The 24,296-nt window shown below is 44.6% G+C and overlaps 1 protein-coding gene across 5 annotated transcripts in view; it reads left to right on the top strand.

Moving 5' to 3' along the window:
* Positions 1-10,981: 10,981 nt before the first annotated feature.
* tab2 (TGF-beta activated kinase 1 (MAP3K7) binding protein 2) overlaps positions 10,982-24,296 on the top strand; it is a 33,619-nt gene continuing 20,304 nt past the window's right edge. For 4 of the 5 annotated variants that reach the window (XM_079291043.1, XM_079291047.1, XM_079291046.1 and 1 more), the window contains exon 1: positions 10,982-11,281. The gene's annotated coding sequence lies outside the window, so the exon portion shown is untranslated. Of the gene's footprint in view, positions 11,292-24,296 lie in introns of all 5 variants that reach the window. The other variant, XM_079291045.1, reaches the window with a different exon arrangement.

Here is a 24,296-nt window from a genome sequence, read left to right as displayed (position 1 = left end):
GCTTTGCTCCAGTACAGAAGTGGACACAGCAGGATTGGTGGGGGGGGGCTTTTTGTCAGCAGATGTGTGGCCTGCAGTAGGACAAGGAAGACACCTTGTGGCTGAAAAGAGAACTGGACCTTTGTCTTTTGTAACACTGCATTTATACAAGTTCACCAGAACATGCAAGACATGGGTGTTGTAGTATAATACTGATAATATTATTATTATTGTGTCCAGAATCCCAGTCATGTCTCCCTGGTGCTGAAAGTAGCCTCCTGCTTTGCTCTCAGTGACACAATACTGATTACTATTTCATGCATTAATATTAAGATGTGTCTCTAGATCTCTTCAGTGACTCCTCAGTATAACACGGCTGCATTATTAGTCGTTTGCATTGTTACAAAAATTTGTCTGACGTTTTCTTATGAACAGAACCCAGAAGTTCTGGTTTCACTTCAGCTTTCTATAAAGTTGATATGGCCCATGTATTAGCAAATAAGGACGTGTTTTTACAACTATTAGACATGGAGTCATACGTCTAAGATTCACTCTCCTTTCAGCTGTGCTTTGGTCTCCAACTCCTCAATATATATATCTGGCCCTCTAGCTAGTTTCTCCCTCTCAACTCGTCAAACACCTACATTTGGTCAGTGGCTCCACGCTTCAAACTACGACGCTCTAGCTTCCCCTCGCGCGTCAGTTTGGACGTGTCTGGCACGGCGTGTCAGTCTCCACTTGTTAGGTGCAATGTGTCTTTTCAAAATACACTTTCAACGTAGGTTTGCTTCGGTTTTATTGGGCTTTATGTTGTAAATCAATACGATTGTTGTGTAACTGGCATTAGTTAAGAATGAAAGTACCGTAACAAAAGTGAGGTACAATACACAGGACATGGACAGCGGTCTCCTGGGTGAAAGTCCCGTGTTTGTTTGACTCCTCCAACCACCCTTCCCACACACTCGCTGTCTTGATACTATGTCAGTTGCTCTAACCGTCTCATAAGGATATTGATATTTCGTTGAAAGCCGGGTGGCTCGGTGTGTCGCTATCGGATGCCAAGTGGGCACCGGCCAAGCGGCGGTATTTGAGTTGAGAGTGAGATTGGGGGTTGACTTGACAGCTAGTTTTTTTTCACTGAAAACGACTTCCTGCTGCTGGATGGCAGCAGAGTTTTGCGGGGCTTGAAAACCAAAACAATGAACTAAAAGAGGCTAAAGAAGCTCAGTAGATGCTTTGTGCGGATTCCTCACTATCAGCAACCCCTTTGACATCAGTGACTTAATCGATTGTCAATAATAATAAAAAAATCAATGAGTGCAGCTTTAAAGCCAATTGTAAGGTAAAATGATGGAGACATACAACATTTAGTCAGGGAGCTCTTCTCAGCGTCTGTGTTAGTTGTAGGCAGATCCAGGAGGACGCGGTCTGCTCGCTTCTATGTGACGGGGGATCAAAACCAGCAGCTATTCAAAGGTTTTCTCCTCCCTTTAGTGCGAGTATTTGAAAGTCAAACTGAGTAGCAGCGGGGAAGACTCTCTGTCGTCAATTTCTCTGTCTGCGCGCAAGCGAGGTGTCACGAGTATTATTGAGCGCGAGGTTCCAGATTACTGTCAAACAACTCCTATGCAATAAAAATGTAATTCAAATAGAATCCCAGACTAAAGCTTTCACTTCGGATGCTTATAGGTGTTTTGCAGTTGACGGGTTTCATCCCATCTTGATGGGTGTATTGTGTAAAACTTGTGTACATTAGTCCAAGACAGCGCTCACTTATGGACTCTAAATGAAACTATTGTAAAATAAATATTATATATGGATAGTATACAATCATATTTATTATTTCCATGCATCTATGGACAATACACGTGTTTTCTTAACTGTCCTCTGCCTTAACTATAGTAGCTATAGAAACGGGACCGTATTTCTTCTTCTTCCCTCTCTCAGCGCTCACACGGTTACTGAATGTGTCTCATGTGTCTCGTTACTGAATGTGTTAATGCCGCCTCAGTGTACAGTAGAAAGAAGGTGACGCCGCTGCTTTGGGATCGCCCGCCTGCTTCTGGTGTCGTCGGCAGATGTTCCACGGTGTCTCACTGCTCTTTTCTTTTTACAGGAATGATAATGAAACACGTTTCTATTCGTGTGGATGGTGCCTTTTTTTCCCTTTGCTTTTCTTTTGTAGTCGTTTGCCTTCTGAAGATGTCAGGGGAATCTGTTCAGGTTTTATTTAGTGTTTGTTTGTATATGTCCAGGCCCTCCCCCTGTCAGCTCTTTGGGTCGATCTAATGTCCTCTTCTCTCCTCATTACTATGTAGCATATTACCTACGCAATGTGGAAAGCTAGCAGCTAATTATCCGTCCTTTATTCCAGTTCCTCACACCACCGACGCGCAAGTATGTTTTGAAATGCTGTACATAAAGAAAACGCATTTTAGAGAATTTCTCATTGAGATACAATAACTGTCTTTTTAATTAATGCACTGTTGCTCAAATATTTAGTGGTAAATAAACAGAAGTATTTAATGTTTTTTTTTTACGTCTTGCTTCAGACACTGAAGTTCTGGCAGTGCTATGTTACAATGCTCTTAATGTGTGTGTGTTGTGCTCTCTGCTCACACTGCCTCCGTTTGATAGTGCGTGTGTCTCTGTGCACACGTTTGAAATATACACACTGGCCTAAATGTATTGTCTTTTCATAGCATTTATAGATAAGGCAGCAATAGCTCAGCGCAGGAAAATAAAAATAGAAAATGTTTATTTAGCCGCTTTTAGCAAACTTGTCCATATTACACTGTTAAATGAGAAAACAAAGTCATGTATATTTATTTTATATCCTCTATTATAATAAAGAAAAATCTTTTTTTGTCTCAATCACTTTCTACTGATGTGTTGCTGATCCGGTTCACCACTTGATGTCACCCAAGGGTGACTGAATCTGAGTCAACGCAGCACAGTCCTCTTTAAAAGGCTGATTCACAAAACTCCTTCCAGAATGTCATCTTGTACTTTAAAGGACCTCTGCATGTTCGTTTAGTTTTTTACATGTTGTATTTTCCACTAAAGATCAATTTATCAGCTTTTTTGGAGCAGTGACATTAAGAATACATCATTGAAACATGAAAGGGCTATATCTTACTGCATCACCGTTACTCTCCATTAGTAACACGAGCCAGACCGCATCAAATAATTATCCAGAATAGCCAGGACATTTTTAAAACATGTTCATGCTGATTTTTATTTTCAATGCTGGGAGCAAATCTGGGCACATACACCTAACTCAATGTATTTGGGTAAATATCCCAAGAGGTAAATGGGAAAGGTTTTCTGTATTTTGTTTTGTACAAAATGAAATTTAGTCCTCCAGACAGTTACGGGTTCCGTTAAAGGGATTGGAATACAAATACAACACACTACTAGAGGTGGGTAGTCCATTAAAGGGAACATTTAGTCTTATTTTGGTTAAAGCACATGAAGGCTAACAACAATTGTTGGAATTGGTCCAGTAGTCAGTAAAATGTATTTATATAGTGCTTCTCACAGACTGTCACAAAGTGTATTGAAGGAGAGCGCTGCAGATGCTTCACGGGCGGCAAAATAATCGCTCATGGCCATTCCTCACCGCCATTGTACGTCCATGAACAAAATGCTGGGTTTTGCCACTGACGGGCTCAGATTGTTATTATATATATATATATACCCTTTCCATAATGTCTGACAACATTATGGAAAGGGCCCCACGGAGAAATGCAACCTTTTTCTTTACCTTTCGCTCGATCCGGTGCGCGTCCGCTTGGGGAAGTCTCGTTCTGAAACCGGCCAAATATTTATGTGCATTGACGGTGAAGAGTTGACCCGAGCGATTACATTGCAGTTCGAGGCTCTTGTTAAATGAAACTGCTGTCCCCTTGAGGCACTTAGATACAAAAACAACAACGTGGGAAAGTATGGTTGAAGTTGCCCTTTAAAGTGCGAAACTTCAGAACCAAATGCTCCTTCAGATGCACAAAACGGGGACGCAAGATGGGACATATGACAAAGATATCAAGACACGCAACATGTAACAGCAGAGCCTGCACATAGCTGTACATTGACAGAGACTTAAACACTGCGTGCACCCTGCTATACTGATCCCATTGGTGTCTAAAGGTTACACACACACACTCATTACACAGGAGTGCCATGTGTCTGGCGGATTCGAGCACTTATATCCACCATCAAGACATTCCACAGGATGCGTCAGCTCAAGTGAGCGCTACATCCAGTCCTCTTTATGGGGCTGGAGGTTTTGACAAGTGAAACCGGTGCGGGCAAGCTGAGACTTGGCCTCGTGAGTTCTGGCAGAGCTCGCCGGATCGACGGGGCCTCGGCCCGCAGCGCTGCTGCCGCCACTTGAGGGGAAATGTATTGACTTGGAGGGAGCTCAGCAGAACGTGTTAACGCAGATGATCCCTTTTCCTAGTCGGGCCCCCGAGGAACACGCACCCCCAGACCTTAGCCCTCACCCTGACGAGCAGCCGCGTCATGCTGGACTGTCCCCAGCAGACAGGGACCAGGGTGTCTCTGCACGTCACAGTTTGTCATACCAGCACTGTGGGAGATAAATGGCTCTCAACACGTCCTGAGGTTTCCATTTGTCCTGGAGAGAAAACGCTCTGGTCTAATTTGAATCAATGGCATGATTTTAGTTTGGCTGTTTTTATCCATAACTCCATTTAAGCACGCCGGCATGCAGGTACATGCAACTTACACAACCCATGACATGATACAACCTGGTGTAATATGGCTTCAAAGCAACATCATGCCAACGGAACATGCTTTAACTTTAAAGGGTTCGTCCACTCAAATACTAGAAAGAAGAACATGACCGATGGAGAAAGGGCCCAAGTCCACCTTTAAAAGATCCACCTGGCCGTACTCTCCATTATTCTTATTGTCAACAAATCCCCTGAAACAATGTGTTACTGCAATAATGGAAATGTTTGAGAAAAAAATAAGTTGTTAAATACTTGATTCATGTTTTTTTAAAGGCTCAGTCATTTCCTAAGACAGGTGGGCTCTGTAGTTTTTAGCAAATTATACTCAAACAGGAGGAAGTCGTGCAGTTCTTGGGGGACTATTTTCACCGGCGGATTCATCCAAGTTCGGCACTCCAGTGAGCATTTGTGACAGTAGGACGGAGTATGTGGGATGTAGCTACAGTAAACTACAGTGTGTGCAAATGGAAAGGAAGGAACATGTCACCCAGTGCAACAGAGTGACTCACTGATGTGTTGTTGTAGTTTTTGTACAAAAATGGAGAAGTATGGCTCAGAGGAAGACGATAGATCAGCCTTTAATACATGCACATTAATTGTTAGTAGAGATACATTTGCTAGTTTGGGTCTTTTTATTGGATTTTGTTGGCAGAAGAAGAGGTAAGTTGTGAAGTATACGCACATTAGCGCAGTAGTTTCTGATCCCTGAACTAAAGGACGGTTACTGCCCGTCCACACTGAGATGCATTCCAGTGAACAGGGGGAACCTGTAGTGTGAGTAGGCATCAGACAGACGGATGCCACCATGACAACAAAATGTCCTGCATATCACACGCAATGGGGGTAGGACATAAATATGGGTTGCTCTATTGATGCATGGCTTATTTAATGCAAAATATCACGCGAAAGTGAGAGGATACATCCATACTTACTGTTAACTTTAAAGATTTAAGATAAAAGAACTTCCTCTATCATGTTTCACAATGAAGCTCTTATTATTTTCTGTATTTAATAATAAATGTTATTCAAACAAACTATTGTGACTTTTTTTTGCATTTATAAAGATTTGAAAATTGGGTTATTTTGGGTACATTGCGTGTTTACAGTAATACTGTACCAGTCGCCACTTCTGACTCTTGGCGTGGGATGTTAGACTGTTAGACTGATGTCTTGGGCTCCTCCTCCTCCTCCCCAGACCCAGTTGTGTGGTGGAGTCGGTGTTTGTGCCAAACTATAGAATCTGGATGAGTAGAATGGTGCACTTATTGTCCTGGAAAGTAAAATCAATCAGTCATTGTGTACAGTCACTGGGAGATCACTGTTAGCATTTTTGTTAAACTGATGGAAAGAAAGTGGGGCTGACTTTTTACCCTCCCTCCCCCCCCCCCCCCCCCCCCCCCAAAAAAAGAGAATGAATGTCAAGCCGATTACAAATGGCTTTTGTGTCCTAGTTCAAGAGCCTCCGATCTAAATAACTGCACTAAAGTTAAACATTTACCACATTATCTACCATATTTTCCCCGGTGGACTCTCGCTGCCTTCAAACGGGGTCGCGTTTACCGTGTCACGACCTCGTAAGAGGAAAAAGCTTACTTCTCTTTCTCCTTCTTCAGCTTCATCCCTTTCTCTCTTTCTCTGTTAGTTTCTTTTGCCATCTGACTTTCCTCGTTTCCTGTCATGTTTCGCTGACGTGAGCGGCCCTTTTAGACCTGCGCGTTCTAATACCCATACTACCGTACTCCTCAGTACCTCAGAAACAAAAGAAATCGTAAGTTCTATGTCAAATGCAGTATGCAAAAAACAAATAGGATCTTCTCCTGCACCCAGTTGCATTTTAGCCAGCACAGTTTTCTGACGAATCTGACCCACATACAGTATATATCCCTGCGCAGCCAACGTGTGAGCAAGAGGGTCAAACTTCAGGGTGCAATATTATGACGAAGTAGTATGTCCTGAATCGAATGCAAGCCGGGCGCAGCAGAACATACTAGTCAGAGGATCACCAAAGTTCTGACGATGAGAGAAAGTCCTGAGGGGAGCATGAACGTCTCAACCACATTTCACTGAAATTCATCAAATGTCACTAAAACGCACAAACGTCAACCTCGTTTGTGGCGACGCTAGAGGAAAAGTCTAGGATGCATCCTCTGGAGAGCATGAATGACACCGGAAACGACCTCCATTCTAAACCTCCTCAAGCCCCGGTCCACACTCTCTAATGTCATCAACATACACGGCCGCCATTTTTGCTTCTGCTACCACACATTGCTGAGCTGCAGCCCCACGCGTCCTTTCTATCCGCTGCAGCTCTAAGCGGGAAAGTGCCGGGCCCATCCGCGGAGTGTCAGTTTGACCTTAAGGGTCGGTGATCGGTGCCTGGAGCTCCGCCATCACACCACTCACTCCCAGTCGGCCCTCAGAGCAGCTCCATGCTTACGCTCCACAGACCTTGACATTTCAATTGCCTCTCGGTAATAAACTCTTTTCCTGGATCTGTGATAAATAGCCACGAGATTACCATGACACTTCTTAGCACGCTTTATTATATCCACAGAACTTTCTATGTGAGCATCATCAGATTTGAGTGCAGCATTTGATACAATTGCAGATAAAAGTCTTCATCAAAAGGCTTGAGGAATGAGTGGGTCTCTCTGCTTCTTATCTGACGAAATCTCTAATATCAAATGAAACAATAGACAGAATGATATGATTTAAAGCGATAGAACATACATAAATAAGATGTGCACAGGAAACTCCTCCCACTGCGTGAACAGTAACGCAGCATGCATGAACGACAGTAATAATAATAAATAATAAACCACCGATTTATTTAAATGGGCAACATTTTGATCAATTTCGACTTTAACAGAGTTCAAAACGTTTAAAAATCAAACACATGAAAATATATTTGATCAAAAAATACATGGAAAGGAAATATTCAAAAGTTTAACATGATTAAAAACAATAAAATATATATTTCATTCGAAAATGTTATGTTTCTTTTAGCGTACGCTAGCTTCTATATATAATAAGCTATACTATAAATATATCAACATTTACAAGTCTAAAATTGGATATTTTTAAAATATTTTTCATAAACTTTAGTTTTGATGGTGTACTTATTGAATTATTCATAGTTTGGGGATTTGTTATGCCCCTGGGGAGTGGATGGTTACAGCCGAGTCAGTGTGAATAGAAGGTCCATGCTTTCATATCTCACTTTTGTAACTCCGTGCTCTCTGCTCCCCCCCTGTCCCTTCACAACACTGTGTCGAGCTTGTTAGCACCGGGTGCGTGTGGCCACGCAGACGAGCACAGTTAAAGTTTGCTTTAAGAGGGAAATAATGACCGGAGGACCAAGCTGCAGAGCTAAATCTAAACTGCTGACCCATGACAAGCTGTCCTCGGACCGTGAGAAACGGGCCTCTTTCCATGCCAAGAATGTGGGTGGCCCGGCGCTTCTATCTGAGGAGCGAGGGCCTGTTGCAGCACTGGAGCGCAACAGCAGGTTTTTAGTTTTTATTCTTTTTGATGTTTGATTTGTCTGCTGCGCGATGTCATTCTTGGAATCTTGTGTCTTGCATGCACACGGGGGAAATGTCCACTTCCACTTGTTGGGCATCTTGTGAAATGACAGCAAAAACTGGAGAAATGCAAAAAACATTCACGAGGTTCAGTCACTGGAAATTCTTGAGAATTTTGATTCCCCTGGCTTTTTTGTTTTTTTTTGCTGATTCACAGACCTGACACATAACCCCCCCCCCCCCCCCCCACACACACACACACACCCCTAGCACAGCACAAAGTGTGTAAGGCATTGTGCAAAGCGATGAATACTTTGGTCACAGAGCATAAGAGGCTGCACTGTGCCACTGTGTCAGTTCGCCGCTCGCACTGAAGGGGATTTCAGCTCCCTCCGGGGCTTCAAACCCAGAGGGCCAAAGGGGTCAGGGTCTGTGTGAGATAGCAGGGGGGCCACGGTTCTGTGTGTGAGTCACTGCATTACGCCGACACACGAGACGCCATATGTTTTCCCACCCAGGTCAGTGAAGAACAAATGCACCGTCCCTTTTCTTTTTCAGAAGAGTTCCCACAAGTGTGTGTTTTCTCACTGCGGAGCAAGAAGCAGGTCAATTATGTCCGAAAAGAAGAAAAAGAAATGGGTCCCCTGTTGATGATGAAAACTGTTTGTGACTAACATTAAAAAGTGGGTGCAACGTTGCGAGAGGAAACTGGACGGTTCTTCTTGGACGACATGGTGATTCCTTGGTAGGCAGAAACAGTCTCGACCTTTTTTGATGTGACAGCAAAACCCCTCAACCGATACCAACCCCAGAACTCTGGAGGCACAGCAGTTTATTACCAAAAACATACTTTTATGGTCCAACAAACATTTCACTCTTGTAGGGCTTTTATTCTTATAACAATGATGGCGCTTCAACTCAAATTTTCTGATCTCATTCCCATCAGATTCCCACTTTAAATTAGTTGCAGAACTGCTACAAAGTGTATTTTGATTGTAATATGTGAGAAACATTAAAACATGAAACAAATTCCAGATGGATTTTGAAAGTTAATGCTTGATTTTGGGATATTTTACAAGAAAAAAAATCCATAACTCAAAGTCCTCAAAGTTGCCATCAGTAAATGGCTAATATTTTTTGCAACAAAACTGGGAGCTGAGATGATATTTCACCACGTGAATACCTTTTTTTTTTTGGTCTGGTCTCCATATGAGGACAATTTGTTGTACAATTCTGGAAATTCTGAAATTTATTTCGTTTTATTTTGGTCAAAGTTCAAACTAATTAGAACTTTCGGCGCGGCCTCGCCTGCACTTGACCCACCGCGCATCCGCGCCGCAAAGCACCGCATGCAGTTCACTGTCGCGGAGGACCCGCCCCCCAAAAAACAACCCCACTTTCGGGTTAAGATTCATCCTCTGGGAAACATGAATGTCTGCGCAAAATTTCATGGCAACCCATCCAACAGCTGTTGTAGCAAAGTGTTGGACTGAGAGACATCGCTATGCTAATAGAGCCGCGCTGCTAATTATACAAGTGAATACTAAAAACTGAAAAAAACAAACATATAATGATGGAATTGTAAAGACACACTCTGCGCTGATGCACTTTCAATGGCTACCTGACAGCCCTTCCTCTGCCTAAGTGGTCGAGCAAAGTGCGTTTACGCTTCTCTGATGAGGGAACACATCGTGATTGGTCTTCGCTTGCCAGATTTCGAACACTCACCCTTTTAGTCTCGCCTTCCAACACTTGGACTACAGCACTCGTGCACTGCAGAAAGCACCGCAGCAAGTATTATCCGGTGAAATAGTTTCAACGCAGACGACGAGGACATGCAGTCATGCACACAGTTCGTTTTTAAGTCTTGTTGGAGCATGATGTGTCTTCAGGCCTCTGGAGGCCGCAGCGTCGTCTCTTAACTGCCTCATAACAGACGAGTCAGAGAACACATTTCATGTTCATGCTTTACCGACCGATCTCCTTTGTCAGCATCCTACAGAGAAAAAGGACAGCAAAGGCAGGAGCTCTGTGACGGTTGGTCAAAATGTCCCACGGACGGAGCGCCAATAGGCTGCTGTAAATGAGACAACTTTGTATTTCACACTCGAGTATGAAATGCGTTGCTTCCTTTTGGGTGGGGAAGTGTTCATACCCCGACACTCGAATTTCATTTGGTCAAATGTAGCTTATCTGCGAGGTGTCAAGAAGTGATAACAGGAAGCTGCTTTCTTACAGGTGTTTTAGGGAGGGAGACACATTTTCTCGTTAATTTCCTGCCTGCCCTCAGCATTTGAATGCATGTCAATGTGAACAACAGTTCCAGCTATAACAATGTAATAAGGTGGTAATTTATTGATTCAGGTGGGGAATCCTCTTTTTGCTCACATGTCATACCACTGGATCAGCCCTTCAGCTGGATCAATAAAGAAGCAGACAGCTATCACACCTCTTGCATAGTTTTTCATTCAAGAAACCTTAAAAAATGATCCGAGTCTTGTTTAGTTTCCCATTTTCTAGCATCTTCTGCAGCTGCAGGGTGCTCAGCGCATTTCTTGCAATCTCAACTCTCTCCTCCCTCTGCACAACTTTGTGAAACTTAAAAAAGAAAAAAGAAGAAGAAGGAGAAGAAGAAAAAAACCAGCTCTTCCTCTCGCGATAGTAGCTTCCATATGCAGCCGCCATATTCGGTGACAGTATTTTGATTCGTATCTGCTGGAAGTGAGGAAAAAGAGAAAAGTGAAGGGCTGTCGAGGGGAGGGGGGGGGGCTGAAGAAGAGGAGCTGTCAAAAAGTTGTTCCCGAGTCTCTGTCAAACGGCGGAGAGCTGAGGCTCGGTATCCCTCCCCTAAACGCTATTGCGAGGACACTCAAGGCCCGGGGCCTCGGTGCAGTTGGCTCTTCGTATCCCTGGTAGTAGCTGGACTCCTCTCGGCTCATCCTCTCCCAGCTCCGCGGCCCTCCGGAGGTCCGGCGGCGGTCTCGGGTGTTAGAAGGCGGCCCAGGGAGCGGAGACGGAAAGGTACGTTCCAGTAAGTTAACAACACTTTGGCCAGTTAGCAAACAGCCGGAAGAATGCCGTTATTACCCGCGGTACTGTGAAATAAAAATGAAAAGAAGCATTTGAGCAGCTCGTGCGGTACGCGCTTTTATACGCCGTCACGTTCAGTTTGAAAGAAAACTGAGTGGAAAAAAAGTTTTCAGATGTGGAAAAAGTTTTTTGTCTACAGCCAGCAGCTAGCTAGGTTAGCGTTAGCTCACTTGGAAGTGTTTGGAGGCTGTTTGCCGTCTCGGCTGAGTTGTTAAATCACTGTCTTCAGTTTAAAACACTTTGGGTAACTTTCCTCCGAAGTCCGCTTTCATGTGGATATCTGTAAATGGAGTGTATGGGTGCTTTTGTGCTTTAGCATAACGCTGGCTGACGCTACATGTTTTGTAGCCCATGTTAGCCTCTTTTTTTTCCATTGAGCTACCCTCTGAAACGTTGTGGATGGAAACGTTAAATCAGAAAACTGTTGCTTCACTTAACCTCAGATACGGATACTTTTGTATCTCCAACAAGCCTCAAAATGAAGCCGTTACACCTCAATTATTATCTCGTACCCCTATGCTATAACACTATTTTTTGCGTAACGTGGAAACTTTCTCATAACTTCAGCAACGTTGAGCTAACGTTGCCAGTTCTGTAAAGTTGTGCGTCACTGAATGTATCGTACATGTCGGCGACGTTAAGCCCATGTGTGCTTCACTGTAGGCTTCCTGTCGTTTTCATAATAAGACGATGCAAGCAGAGCTCACTGGTTGCACAACTGTGGCCGAGTGCAACTAATGGAGACACACGAAACTCACCACTGTGTGTGTCTGGTTGTTTTTTAGTGAGTCACCTCACCTGTCTCAATAACTTTATCACATTGTACCTCCTGGATCAGATGTTCCTGGTAGTTGTGATGGAAACTTCTAGAGGGGGGGGGGGGGGTGCCTTTGACAGCCAAAATGACAGCTCAGTTGTTGTTGTTTGTGTATGTATGCTTGTTAAAGTTAACCAGTCATGATTTCGACTTTTCTTTCCTGTTCGATTTATTCTGGTTTACACAGATGGACAGGGAAGCAAACATTTATAAGTGTTTGTTTGTAAGGCAGGAGATGGGTAATCTTAAATCTGAGATATTTGTCCTGGCTTTGCATCTACTTTTCGGTTATTTCCATGCAGTCTAAATTCTATTTAGCCATGCTGATTGCAACCAAACGTAACACAAACACTACCGTATGGTGACATGATTTTTTTTTTTGTAATTACATTGTGTGAGAATAAAATCTATCTTTCAATTCATGGTAGCGTTTGGGCCATTCTGGTGGTCTCCTTGGAGAGAACCCCCTTTGGGTGTATTGAGAATCTGTTTCTCCACGCTGTGTCATCAAGGTCTTCATATTTACATCAGCCACCAGTCAAAATATGCAACATGTTGTGTTTGGCAGGTGATCGACCTCTGTCCAATTTCTGTTTTTATTCTAAACCTGGCAGCTAAGGAATGTGAAATTGCACCTCGAAACACCATTTGCGATACTGGTAACGAACAACTCTATACCTGACTGTGCTTTTTAAAAATAATCCAGACTTTCTCACTTTAATCCCCATTCTCAGCGCACGTCGGCTGGCTTCTCCGTTACGCTTCGAGTTTATTCGCAAACGCTAAAGAGCTCAGAATCGCTTCTCAGTCGGCCTCTAAACGCCTCCAATCTAAGCCGCGCTGTCATCGCAGCCAGAGCGTTTGGAGTGTATATCGTTCATAAGCAGCTTGTGCCTGTCTTGACTTGCAGTCAACATTGCACTTCCTGACCAATAAGCTGCCGTGGCCAACTGTTTATAGGTGCAGACCCCTAACTGAAACCATGTGTGCCTGTAGCAGGGCAAATATGTTGCTAGGAGGCCTCGCTGCTTTGCCACTCTTTGGAGACTACGCAGCGAATGCTCGCAGCCTGTATGATAAGTGCTAAATCAGGATATTTGGTGAGGATCCGTCACACGTACAGGCCCGTTAATTGCTTTATTTGGATGTCATTCGGCATATGCTAATTGGCTAAATCAACACGACTAAAAGCGAGGGCAAACAGATCACAGATCTAAACTCACTAGAGCGTGTTGCCTAAGTTGCCTCGATGCGTGTTGACAGTCGGAGATCGAATTGGGCTCCCTCGATGTGCTTGCTTTTGTACAATAAACAAGCAGTACTAACACTTGTGTTTAAAGAACTTTTACAACAAGCCGGGGTTGTGGCATGTCGTTCGTGAGGTCCGTGCCAATACTCAAATTTTCTTTCCTGAGAAACTTGTTTCCTGATTTATCATTTGCGGTTTGCGCAACAACTTATCACCAATCAGAGCAAAGGGGTGGGGGTGTGTAGTTTTCTCTCTTTTTTCCTTTTTCCCAAGGGGAAGGATAATTACTACATGTGAGTGTGTTTGGCTAGAGCACAAATGCTTGTTGTTTGAGTCAGTTTAGCCCAGGAAACGATATTGGCTTACCTTTTGTGTGTGTCGGAACACATTCTCTTTCTCAGAGAGGCTGCAGAGCAGTGTCGAGGTAAGACGGACCTACAATGCCAAATGGGAATGAAGTAGGTGGTTAGGGAAGGATCCATCACATTATGCCCATTGCTGCAGACTCAGGAAGAGGTTTAGGTGTTTTTAACCCTCCCCCACTCTAGTGTGTGTGTGTGTGTGTGTGTGTGTGGCTGTCAGGAAGAGAGGCTCTCATTGAAGCCCCCTCCCCCTGTCGAGCTCTCCCGACTTCTCCGCTTTAAATGGAGTCCTCCATTACACATGCTGCTCGTGGTCCTCTCCGGTTCAGGGGTTAAACTGCTGTTAAACGGCGGGGCTGCCGCTGCACAGTCCACTGCACCTCTAGCTGTCGCCTGCTCGGCGCTCGCTCATTTTGCAGAGTGCATTTCTTTTCGTCCGCAACCACGATAGCTCATCATTTGAAGTTTGCTTATCTGTTGCACTGTAGTAGTTGTGCATGATTCGGAATTTATTTTTGTTCTTTGTTTTTGGCCACTTGAAGGCAGAAGAAGCCCTCACCGAGCTGACAATTCCACAGCCTTGACAAGTTGTGACTTCATAATTGCCTGTTTGCACATCCACAGGACGCTGCATAAGCTTTCGTTCTGAGTTGTGTTTCTGGCCACCTTTTACAGTCCAGGCTTACCTCACCTTTGAGCTTTAGTTGTTACATGCTAGGCCTTCTTGACCAGCTGGTCTCAAACTTAGTCTGTGCTGGGCAGGTAGTCTACGTTTGGTTTATTACAGCTTTTTGACTGAAAACATCAGCCTGCTGCTGTGACAACAGGGTTGAGGAGGTGAGGGGTGAAACTGAACCATACGGTGCATTTGTCGGCCGCGAAATCGAAACACTGTGGCTGAATGAGGCTAAAAAGCTCCATAAAGATAAAGTGGTTGGGTGATGATTCTCAAATTTGAACCTGAGCTGCCTCTTTTTGATTAGTGGACCTTTCTAATGTGGCTGTTATGTTACTTAACACTTTACTTATACGAAGTAAAGGATCAATCGATAAAATAGATCTCAATCAGGCAAAGAATGAGTCGTCCCATAACTCAGAACACAACCAATGATTCTATGTCAGACCATGAAGGTGTATTAAATGGAGCAGTGATGTTCCTATTGTCCCAGGCCATTTCTAAGTGCCGCTGACAGTTTCCACCTGAGTTGCTGGACACATTGGTGTTTCTCCTGAGCTCTTAGTGCCTCTTGTTTGTTGTCACTGATGCCATTTCTTAAGTTGTTTATACTCGCGCGAGCATGAACGGAGGCGTTTATACCCGATGCGCTGTGCGTTGCATCATTCTCCCAAACGTCAGAGGACGTACAAACTAAAATGTGAAGAATCAGAAAGACGAGTGTAACGCCGAGGTATGCCCACAGACTGTAGGTGTAACTGGCAAAAAGCCCTGAAGCAACCGTAACAATGCAGAGGAGTGATTGTTATCTGTAAACTCATGTCTCATATTCATGCACTACTTTATTGCCTTTGTTCAAGCCCTGTAAAGAAGGAAGTCATGTATTAAACCCATCATAAGGAAACAAAGGTTGAATATCCAGTGGACAGTTTGATTTGGCTGCAAAATATTTACTGAAATAAAGATTTTTATGACCTCCTGTTTCTAAAGCATTTACAAGTGACCTTTGTATAATCCCTGGACGTGTAAATGGTGCTTTTATGAGTGAACTATTTGTGGCAGTCCCGCTTTAGACATCCCGGTGTATTTAGATCTAGTGGCTCTTCTCATTATACGACCGTTTGGGATGCTCCAACAACAACTGAAAGGATGTAAATGACACTGATGTGGTCATTTTAATCCCAGTTTGCATAACGAAAACCCACCCCGGTCCGTTTGAAGCGCTGTGGTCCTGGACCGCGCTCAACTTTCAAGATACTCGGGTGATAATTTGCGTGCACTCTCGCTGCCATTGCCCGATTTGTCGGGGCCTTTGTAGCCTACAATGTGCAGATCCCGAGTAGTAACTCTAGCTTCACTGTGTTAAATGCTCACATTTTGGTTTTAGGCTTTTAAACTCCTTGAACTTTGCCACGTTGCACCATTGTGCCGCCGCAGGCTGCTTTACCCATGCGATGCTGTCGGGCCGTTGGTTATTGCAACGCTGTGTGCGTGGAATTTGGTTTCCCACTCTGTTGGCCTTCTGTTGGGCCTCACACACTGATTGAAGCTTGTTAGCGAGAACCGTTAGTTTCAGTGAGGAATACAAGAAAAAGAGATCAACAAGTGCAGAAAGTCTTCCATGTCAACGGTGTTTAGAAATGAAGAATTACTGAGTTGAATTGCTAATATCTTTATTCATTTGCTTAAGTTTTGGAGACATTAACCCTCGCATCAGCGAGGTGCACAGATGGGCGGATTGTTCGGCCAAATAAGTGAACTCAAAATAGACATCTTGTGTAGTTGGCACTTGTACATCAGGCTCCAATGCAGCGGAATAATGAAAGAGCAGCTTTTCATGCTAATGAAGTGCTTTTCGAGTTCTCCTTTGCAGAAACTCGGCTATGAAATGGGATAGTAGCGCAACCGACAATTAAAGGAGTATAGTGGAGCTCCTCCGCCGGTTTCTAATTGGAACCAGAGCCGCTGGTGTGTTAAACAGGCATGTTTGGAAAGACAGCGGTGCAGCTCTGGAGCCACTCGGGCATTGTTAGTGGGATCAGTGTTGTGCTTCAAGCGTTCATTTCCACCCTTTGTTCCCTGATTTGTTGGTCAATAGAAGCAGCAGACCAGTAGGACTGCTTTGTCCTTTATTCACAGCAGCTTCACATTAACATGCACAAAACCTGTTTACTTATTGTACGTTTTCGGTGTCGTTTACTTTCACGTAATTTATTTGCTTTACAATTACCATTTTTTACCTTTTTGATTAGTTTATTATTTAATAACTTTAAAATATAGCGGTTTTAAAGTCCTTCCTCTGAGTTTTGGTCAGCTCTTTTTTTTACATTTTGAATATTTCTTCTTATTGTCGGTGAACGGTCAAACGGTTAATTATTAACATCAGCGCTACTAAAAGTTAATGTTCACTCCTCATCACAGTTTATCACTAAAAGGTCAAGCTGCCAGCGGTGTCACATTGTTCCACATCAGTTAAAGTCCCAGTGAGATGGAAGTTTGAGTGGCATACTGAGGATTTAAAAAAAAAATCCTTCGCATTTGACTGGACCCCTGGAAAAAGTGGGCGGGCTTATAAAGAGCCACAGAGGACTGTTGGCTCCACTCACCTCCTTCACCTGTGGTTGGATCAGTAAGATGTGTCATGAGTTTCCCTCATGACACATCTTTTCTTATCTGTCCACATCGCTCTGTTAGCTAATACGATCCACAAGCGGTGTTTTATACGACCGGTGTGTCTAGCTAGTCGCCTCAAAGTCTAATTTGATTGGATTCGTTTTTTTGTAAACGCCTCTGAGTGCCGGATAAGTCATCCAACATTTGAAACCGTAATAGATTCTAAAGGCGCGCTAACTTTCGTTTCACTGGGACTTGAAAGGCTGTTTTTAATTGGCCGTCCGTGACTTTTCCTAGACCGTTCAAACAAACAAGCAATCAAATATTAAGTGTAATTATAAGCATCCCCTCCGATGGCTTGTTCTCTTACATCTACAAATCTATCGGCCTTTTTACTACCGTAACGTGTCAGCAGTGTAACCCAATGAGTGACGGCGAAGGAAGTCACAGGAAGACGGTTCAGCGGTTATCTTCGGCCGCCGCGCTCCACAGAGTCGTGCACGGCGTAGCCTCTGCAGCAGGATATGTGTGTGCGACACAAACACTTCCTCCCATAGTGCATTGCCCTGAGAAGCACCTCAGTTTGCATGTTCACATTTGGCCTCCCATGCTTCAATGTACTTTTTTTGGGAGCGCAGAGGCCAACTGCATAGTGCCATAATAAAAATAAAGAAATGCAGGAAGTAAAGCAGCGCACTCTATAGTTTGCAAGTTTCTTTGAAAGATACAATCTGACCTTGTGAAGCAGTTCACACTTAACAGGACCCTTTGTTGGTGGTGAGACATGCAGAAGAGCAGCAACTGGTCAACACATTTCTTTTCTAGTGTCTCCTTTCTGTGCCATGTGACAGGATGTGCATTTTGAATTGACAGCCTGATGAGATGAGGGAAGATGCCTTGAACCTCATTGGTGTACCTGTCACTGCACGGGCTTTGGCCTGGTTTGGTGTGGTCCCCTTATTGCCTCCCTTTAATCTTTATTACAGTCTCTGTCTTTTCTCCGCTCTGAAATAAATACTTGACAAGACACTGACTGCACTGATCTCCACCGGAGCGTTTCCAGACCGTGCATGACATCCTGAACCTGCATATTGGTTGGGGGGGGAGTTAGCGTCCCTGGTTTTTGTGCAGCTTGTCTTTTGAAACACTCCAGCCTGCGAAAATGAAAGCTTCCTATAGGGGCGGACACATGCTTTCAGTTTTTTGAGAAGCAGTTCTGAATGAGAATCTGGTTTTATTTTCACATACAAGGAAATGAGCTAGGCGGAAATGTGCAAGGATATATTCTATGGGGTGTGCAATGGTTTATATATAAGAATATAAGGAATGTGCAGTGTACTGACATACTAGTCCAGGACGATGTGTGTTGTTGTTAACAACATTAGCCACAGTGAGCTGATCAGAACGCTGAGTAAATCAACGTGGACGAGCGTTTACTAGAATAGTTTTGCGATGCATCCTTGGTGTCGGATGTCATGTGAGTAAGCAGATTGTCAGCTGACCTGCTTGTTTTCCGTACGATGGACGTTGCAGGCTGCCGTCTTATCTCTTCCCCTGCTTATCCTGCCCCCCCTTCTACAACTTCTCCCTCGCAGCAGACATGAGGACAGAGAGCTCGTCTCATTCTGTGCCGTCTGTAAATGCCATACAGGGACTGCTGCTCTGTCCTTCATCATTTCTCCCACAGTCTGCTGACGGTCTTTCATCTCCCTTAGGTTTTTTTTGTGTTTTTGTTTTGTACTCTCAAACGATGGGCAGAGGGCTTTGATCCGGTGTCCTATCAGTAACGGCGTGGGCCTAAGGCTCTTATACTCCCTCACTGTCTCACTCTGAAAACATATTGTCAGGGCGTCCACCCCAGCTGAAAAGCCTTTGTTTGTTGTGGTTCAGTGTAGCTTTGCCAATGGCAACTGCCTGTGTGTGGGTCTCCAATGAAATTCTTGCATCAGCAGCGGCCCGTTAAATGAAGACCCTGTATTCGCCGTGTGTTTTGCAACCGTTCGCATCTCGGATAGAACCACCTGAGCTCCGGGGGGAAGAAAACAAACCTTACTTCCCATAACATCCCCCCCCCCCCCCCCAACCCTCTCCACTGTAGATTGCACAACGGCACACTCAAAACATACGCACAACTACAGCTTGTGGGGCCTTCATCCTCACATCCGCAGTGTGCAAAGATTGGAAAAACAAATGTATGCCGAGTTTATGGAACTAACCAGATCCAATGCGAAGAGAGGTGCATGTTGGGTAAGAGCTTGTAAAAGTGTAATCGACTAAAGAGGACGGGGGCTTTTGCACTTCCTCCCAGCCGCCCAAAGTCTCCCTTTGTCTGAAATGTTTCTGATAGTTTCCCTGTTCTCAGTCACTGATCCATGGAGACTTCTCTTCAATTTAAAGAGGGAAGCGGAGAGCTTAGTTCAGGGATATCCCTGGGTTAGCTAAGTCCACGCCGCTCCCCCTCACCCCCGCACCCTTTTCCTCTCTCCCTCGCTTCCATGGTGCCCTTTGGCCTCGCAAACCCAGCGGCCTGCCTCCGCTCCTGGTTAGAGATGTCATAACAGAGCTGTTCTGCTGTTGTATTCCTGAAGGGCATGTGCTGCCTTTGGTCCGTGTGTGTGTGTGTGTGTGTGTGTGTGTGTGTGTGTGTGTGTGTGTGTGTGTGTGTGTGTGTGTGTGTGTGTGTGTGTGTGTGTGTGTGTGTGTGTGTGTGTGTGTGTGTGTGTGTGTGTGTGTGTGTGTGTGTGTGTGTAGTTTGGCTGCTGTCTGCACAGTGTATCGGGCCAGTCCGGCGCGGGCACCCTCCAAGGCACACCTGTCGGTGCCAGTCTACGGAAAACCAGCTCTGTGTTGTTGTCCCCCCCCCCCCCCCCCCCCAGTCCTCTGAAGGCTGCATTAGCATGGCTGATCACTGCCTGCACACACACACACACACACACACACACACACACACACACACACACACACACACGGCACCTCCAGGCATGGGGCAACAGTGGGTGTGTTGGAAAAGAGGGCCACGCATGCAGCCATAAAACGTGCCCATCCTGCCCGATAGAACACTGATGATTGATTGATTGAGCATCTTACAGTTTACTGATATTGGCAACAAGTATATCTTCCACTGCTATAGTGTGCAAACTGGGGTTGTTCATCAGTGCCAGTGACTCAACAAGTTCTCAGGCAGGTGCTGACATATCTGGCCTCCAGATCTCACTGTGCAGGCCATACTCGGTTTTAGGAGACAAATTCCACAGCCCTTAATCTCCTCCAGCGTTTGCATTGTTTGCTTTGCAATGGACCACAATACATTTCAGATACAAACTATTACAACCTTATTCAAGACGAAGGGAATTAAAGCATTTTGATACATTTATTAAACGTTTAACTAAGAACAACACTAGAAGGGTTGCAGAGTACAAATGCTTTCAGAGCCACATTTACTGTCCTCGGTAGCACAAGGCTCAGACAACTTGTGATGATATTAAACAGAGTTGCATGACGAGTCAATTTCCCCGATGTATGTGAAAAGGGCCTGCACACACCGAGGGAGACCAGCGTGGCTCGAATGTTTTGAGAGGGCTGGAATAAGACCGCATGGCATCTCAGCCAGCAGAGGAGTCACGTGACTTGGCTGCCATTTGTCTTTTGGTTGGCCTCAAGGTGGAGAATGATACTCCTAACAGCTGCTGGAAGCATTTCCGGCGGGGGTTTTTTTCCTCCTCGGCCGAGCACACGGGACGAACACACACTGCAGCGGGGGATGCATCGATGGCTGCGTCTCCACCACCGATGCACGTGTTCTCAGCACAACATGGTGTGGATTTGTGCTGGTTGTGAGGCCTTAATCTGAGTCAACCGTGTCATGTTAGGACTCACTCTGCAGAAATCTGGAGGCGTTGTTTTCAATAAAAGCAGAAATTACTTCAGATAGATTAGAAAAGTCTGTTCACCTTAATATCTGACCTTTTTTATAGATTTGGTTATCAGATTTAAGTACTCATTGCCCTATTTTAGCCTAAACCCAAACCTGGTGCAGCTTCTGTAATAAGGACTTGTCGGAGGTTGTGGTTAAACTGCTTCATAGAGGCCTCTTTTTATTTTTTTGTTCCTGTGTAATACCCCCGATAACGCCCTGAGCGGTGGAGTGAACTGATGGAATGAGCTGACCAAAGACAGAAGTGCTGTTAATGTCCCGCTGTCTGTGCTCTTCAAAGAGCATGATGACATACAGTAAGTGCATTTCGTAAGGCAATGAAGGGTGAAGATTTGGCCGGTGCATACTTGGCGTGTCATCGCTAAGCGTCTGAGTGCAGGCGCGCTCTCTGTGTGTTCAATGGCCTCGCGGTGAGTGCTGAGAGACGGCGCTGCCGCACAACAAGCTCCGGCTGCAGCGGGCCGGAAGGTCACCGGTTTGAATCCCGGGGGCCAGCTGAGTCTGAGGAGTTTGAAGTGGATGAGAGATGGTTTTTAGTTGAAGTGGAGGGGCCTTTGAGCAAGGCACTTAGAGCTACTTGAACAGTAGAAAGCTGTATATGTCGAAATGGGGAAATAAGTCACGTAAACGAAGATTTTACCTTTTTATAAACCATCGCAAAAGTGATTTAGTATCAAACTAGATTGTTGATTTAATCATTTAGAAAATGTATGATGTTTCCAAAGTATACATATAAGGGTTGCAACACATGTTTTTTTAATAGATTATCAGCTGATTATTTCCTCGATTAATCATTCATTAACCGTCTATATAACATTAGAAAAGAGTGAAGAATGTTCATCACGATGTCCTAGAACCAACTTCATCAAATCGAAACCCAATCAGCTTTACTTTACTCTCATGCAAGCAGCCGATTCTCACACTTGAGAGCCTGGAAATATCATATATTTTTGGCATTTTTGCTTCATAAATGACACTTGACTAAATGTCAATTGTTGCCGATGAATACAGGTAAAAAAAAAATCTGTTTTGTTTTGCAGGAAATATTGGGTGTGATCTTTGAGGCAGATGGCATGCTCTGTTTGCGTGGCTGCATTGTTGCACCACGGAGAAAGAAGTGTGTGTGTGTGTGTGAGCGAGAGACTTCCTCTTGAAGGTGGGGCTGTACAATGGGATTGACATGGGAGTTATGTCTGGTATTCATGGGTTTTTCTATGCAGCTTTGTTATCTCAAGGACAAGGCATAGAAGGCTGTTTGAGACACCAGGCTACAAACCAGGTAATGGCCGACCTTTAGTGTAGGGGGGGTCCATACGAATCGACATGCATGTGAACCGTGGATTAATGACACAGTTTAACCATCGTAGTGTGAAATGAAGTAGGCTACACGGATCACATTTAGAACCTTTGATGGTTACACTGACTTCAAATCATTTTTGGGACAAAAAACGATAATGTACCAGCTGCTATAACAAAACAAATCATCTTTCATCAGTCAATATGCTGAACCATTTCCCCCTGAATCTGACAGATTATAGCCTTTAATTGGATTAAATAATATCAGACATAATTATAATTATAACCACAACAAACTCTCTCTTTATCAAGATAGCTCTTCAATTCCTCCAACTTCACTGGTGCATAACTGCTGACGTGATTTAAATACTTACTACCGTGCTAAAGCTTCAACTGATGACTTCTGTCAGATCCTGATTTGGACGGGTTCGATGCCAAGCTAAAGATAACCCAAATGAATCCCCTCGCTTAAGCATCCCTTAATGAGGCCGACGGCAGCAGAAGTGGTATGCGGGGCTGTAACCGTGGCTCCGAAAGCGGCAAATACATCTGCTGTTAGTGAATCACGGAGCGGAGGAATCCGGTGCCGCGCAGCTGGCCAGCGCCGCTGAGCGACCCACAGAAACTCCTGGCGGAAAATCTGTTTCTGAACCTTTTTTTAGCCCACTGCCCCGCTGCAGCCCATGTGTTCCCGACCCTCACTGGTATCAGATCGCTTTTCACGGAACAAAAAAAAACCCAACAACGAGCAGTTGTGTTGCTCTAAGCGGGGCAGTGACCAGGCGCTCGGTTTAGTGAAGCTGAAACGGGCTCGGAGGGTTTTGTACCTGGTGAGCGTAGCTCACGGGCTGCTCGCACAGCGCTCTCGTCCACTTAAAAACTCAGCTGGTATTCGGTTGTTTTTAGTAGCAGCCAGCAGGTTCACTGCGCCACATGTCAATGAGTCACCGCATGACTCGTTGTTGTGGACAGACTCGGGAGCTCGTCCCGCACAAGTGCAGCGTCGCTGTGATCAGTGAAAGCAGAGCTCCTCGGTGCGATCGATGTGCAGCTTTACCACCGGCCTGGCTGCATCTCAATATGCATTATTAAACCACCATTTTAACTGAAGCACCCTGCTCCCACGCCCCATTGGAAACACTTTAAATGCAAGCTGACGCTGTAGAAGTTGAACGTGAATGTTCCTTTTTAAGTCGTACACACAAGTTTCTGAATCGTGCTTTATCGACCTGAAAACGTACATCAACAGAACGCTGGTTCAAAGTGAGCAAAGGGCTCTGCTGCCATTCAAGAGCTGCTGCTTCCTCTTGACCTGCTGCGTGTCTGTGACTCAGAGGCCCAACACAGTGGCTTCATGGTTGCTACTTGACAGCTGGTAAATGGGAGCCTTGGACACACACATGAAGGCAGCGTCGGTCCTTCAGTGATTGACGGCTAACTGCCCAAAACCTCTGGCAGAGTCAACAAACAGACCGGCCGTAACCTAAATTGACCAACAGTTGGGTTAAATCTGGTCAGCTTTTCTCACTTGAGGCAGCCCTGGGAAAAAACAATGTATTTCTGAAACGGCATACAAGCCCATTTGGTTCACCAGATGTTCTTAATTTGGAATGATGATGATGATGATGCTTGTACAGGCCTTGCTTTCAGTAATACCTCTGGAATCCTTAACTGCTCATCATTAACATATTGCAGTTTTAAATTTCTCGTGGTGGTATATCTAGGACTACAGAATGAAATATCTACCAGTTATCTCAGTGTCAACAGCCACAAAGAGTGGAAATAGTGGATTTAGCTTTGAGTTGAAATGATGAGTTGATTATTGATGAGTTAAACAATAGAAAACTAGAATAAGCCAAAAGCAGCAAACATTCTCTGGTTCCAGCTTCTGCAATGTGAGAATCTCTTTCTCTGTTTTACATCATTGAAATTTGACATCTCCAGGTTGTGGTTTGGACTTTTGGTGGTGGTTTTTAAATGGACAGCGGTGCATTTTTAA

The sequence above is a fragment of the Melanostigma gelatinosum genome, assembly GCF_949748355.1.
Source record: "Melanostigma gelatinosum genome assembly, chromosome: 19".
NCBI classification, from domain to species: domain Eukaryota; kingdom Metazoa; phylum Chordata; class Actinopteri; order Perciformes; family Zoarcidae; genus Melanostigma; species Melanostigma gelatinosum.
The sequence above is the reverse complement of the archived record's forward strand: the minus strand, read 5'-3'. Positions and strand labels throughout refer to the sequence as shown.